Here is a 3,653-nt window from a genome sequence, read left to right on the forward strand (position 1 = left end):
CAAAGGGATCATGGCATATGCATGAGCTATATGACATGATAAATAAAGCTATAAATAAAAAAAACTATAAGGCAAAAATATGCAACTATATGAACTAAACTATCATGAATATGCAACTACATGACACACACACACAGATATGTTCCTTAACTACTACCCCCAAACTTAAAATCTTCATTGTCCCCAGTGAAGGTAATAGAAAGGAACACAGGGTATACCTACTCAGACGAATCATCATCATCACCCTCAGAGGGTGGAGTGTTAGGAGGTGGATAAGCAGAATCCTCACAAAAAATAGGCCACTGGATGTTAGCTCCAAGGCCTCTGAATGCAGACCCAAGTGCCTGGGTGAGCTCCTGCGTAAACCGACTATGTGACTCATACATCGCATCCATCCTCCTCGAAAGCCTCTTGTACTGGACATCAGCCAATCCTGAACCATCTCCTCCCTGGGCTCTCAAAGAGCCTGCCTCTCACTGATAATAGGCTTAACAAGAAGCTTGGTGTGCTCTTCTTCAGCAGTCCTATCAAACAATTGGGGCCTCCCAGCAGTATTCCTCGAAGAATCAGTAGTATTCAGATTGGTGCTGCTGCTACCCACAGTTCGTGATCTCTTTGGGGCCATGAGAATTGAGAATAAGAGTTGGAGAGTTTGTGTTTGGTGTGTAGGAGAGATTTTGTAGAGTTTAAAGTGTGTGGGATGTGTATGGAGAGATTGTATGTATTTATAAGGCAAGATTAGGGTTAGAATTTGATTAGGAGTGGGGATTGCGGCAATGTATGGGAAGAAATCGTGGGTTAATGGGACATATAGCTTCTGGAATACTCTTGATAAAAACTAGATTTTTTTTTGAATTTTTTAACATTAAAATCGATTTTTCAAAAGTCAGGGTCGCACGCGGTCGCGTGATACCAGCACGCCGTCGCGTGCTAGGCTACTGCAAAAAAAAATTCTGCAACTTTTTTTGGATTTGTTTTGGGTTTTTGGATAAAGTACTATATTCTAAGGTGTCCTATGGTCTCATATCTTGTGTTTCCTCCCAAGAAGCGCTTCTTTTACGTCATTAGCTTGACGTGGAGTTATGCGATCAAGTTGACAATAAAACGGCACTAACCACTTCACGATTTGCCGTATCCCCATAATAGTGCTTCAATCTCTGACCATTTACTTTGAATGCTTGGCCCAGATCGTTCTCAAAAATCTCCACCGCTCCATATGGAAACACAGTTTTGACGATAAATGGTCCAGACCACCTTGATTTCAACTTTCCAGGAAAAAGTCGGAGACGAGAGTTGAATAGAAGAACTTGTTGCCCCGACACGAATGACTTAAGCGTTAGTGTTGTGAACATGTTGTGTACTTGATGATCACTTAAACAAAATGTCTAAGTAGATTTTACTTAGTGAAATTATGTAGCACTCGACGGATAAGAGTTTTAGTCCCGACAGATAACTCATTATAGTCCCGACGGATGATTAACTTATTATCCATCGAGTGAGTAGCTTGTGTAATAATATGTTTATAGCACAATAATGTATGCACCTTTGTATAGAATCTGTAGTAGTATATAAGTCATGTTGACTTTAAATAGATATGCAGAATATGTTGATTAACTGTACATAAGCAATGTCTTGTAATTCTGTATAAGTGAAATGAAGTCAAGTGCCAAGATAGCTATCGACGGATGATTAACAAAGCTTCGGCGGATGATCAAATGACTATCAACGGATGTTTAACATTGCAGTCGACGGATGATCAATTAAGTCATCGACGGATGATCTGAAAGTCGACGGATGATCATATCAAGATTCAAACATCAGTTGAACAGTGAAAGCTGACACACAGCCGTCGAGTTGGATACAAATACACTGTGGAAGCCCATTAACTGGGTAATAGAGGACGAAAAGCAGCAAAGATCAAGACTGTTAGATTTTATATTTGTTCAGTTCTTTTGACTTTGTAATCTTGGTAATATATAAACCAAGAGAGTAGCAAATAAAAAAAATAACTGAGATAGCTGAGAAACATAAAAAACAGAGAAATCTTTGTAAGCACAATCTTTAGCATTTCCTGTATTCTCAGCAGTTCTATTTTGTAAGCAGCTATGAGCATTTCTGCACACAGAGTCCTCTCGATATATTATATATATCTCTGGTGGAATTGTTTAAATCCACCAGAAAGTTGTTAAAGACTCTTGTTTTTAATTACTTATATTTTGATTCATTCAAGTTTATATTCCGCATTATGCTAATCAAAACAAATATATCCATAATCAAGTTGAACATTTTTATTTCAAGAAAAAGGTTCAAGAATTCCATTCAACCCCCCTTCTGTAATTCTTGCTATATTGTTAAGGGACTAACAATTGGTATCAGAGCAAGCTCTTAATCTTCAAAGAGTTTAAAGATCAAAACAATTCAGCAAGATGAACAAGAAAGATATTGGAGTCAAGATTCCTTTTCTTGATAAAGATAATTACCATCATTGGAAGGTAAAGATGCATCTTCATATACTTTCTCAAGATGAGGCCTATGTGGACTGCATAGAAAGAGGCCCTCATGTTCCAATGAGAGCTGCAACAGGAAATGAACCATCTATTCCAAATCCAAGGCATGAATGGTCTGATCCTGATATTGAACAAGTCAGGAAAGATAAAAAGGCCATGAATATTATGTTCAATGGTGTTGATGCAGACATGTTTGATAACATTATCAACTGGAAGACTGCCAAGGAAGTTTGGGACACAATACAGATAATCTATGATGGTACTGAGCAAGTAAGAGAAAATAAAATACAGTTCCTGATTCAGCAATATGAGCATTTTTACAATGAAGAAAGTGAGTCACTCACTGACATTTTTAGTAGATTCCAAAAGCTACTAAATGCTCTTAAATTGCATGGAAGAGTCTATCAGACTAAAGACTCAAATCTGAAATTTCTCAGATCTCTTCCAAAGGAATGGAAACCAATGACAGTCTCATTGAGAAACTCACAAGATTATAAGGAGTTTACTTTGGAGACACTGTATGGCATTCTGAAGACCTATGAGCTTGAAATAGAGCAGGATGAAAGAATGGAGAGAGGAAAGAAGAAAGGAGGATCCATTGCACTAGTTGCTGATCTGGAAAAGGAGAAGGAAGTGAAGATGGAAGCTGTGGAATCAACTTCAAAGGCCTGTGAAAGCAAGGGTAAAGGGCTAGCTGCAGAAAATGAAGATTCATTGAGCCAAGATGACATGGAGGACATTGATGAGCACCTAGCATTCCTTTCAAGAAGATTTGCCAAGCTCAAGTTCAAGAAGAACTTTGGAGCTGCCAAGCCAAATAGAAACATGGTGGATAAATCAAAATTCAAGTGTTTCAAATGTGGCTTGGCAGGGCATTTTGTAAATGAGTGTAAAAAGTCAGATTCCAGTAAGAAAAGATTTGAGTCTGTAGATTACAAGCAAAAATACTTTGATCTACTCAAACAAAAGGAAAGGGCTTTTATTACACAAGAGAATGACTGGGCAGCTGATGGCTTGGATGAAGATGAAGATGTCAGCTATGTCAATCTAGCCCTTATGGCCAAGTCTGATGAAACAGAGACAAGTTCCTCAAGCAATCAGGTAATCACTACAAACCTTGCACATTTATCTAAAGCTGAGTGTAAT

This window comes from Apium graveolens, chromosome 3, assembly GCF_009905375.1.
Source record: "Apium graveolens cultivar Ventura chromosome 3, ASM990537v1, whole genome shotgun sequence".
NCBI lineage: Eukaryota > Viridiplantae > Streptophyta > Magnoliopsida > Apiales > Apiaceae > Apium > Apium graveolens.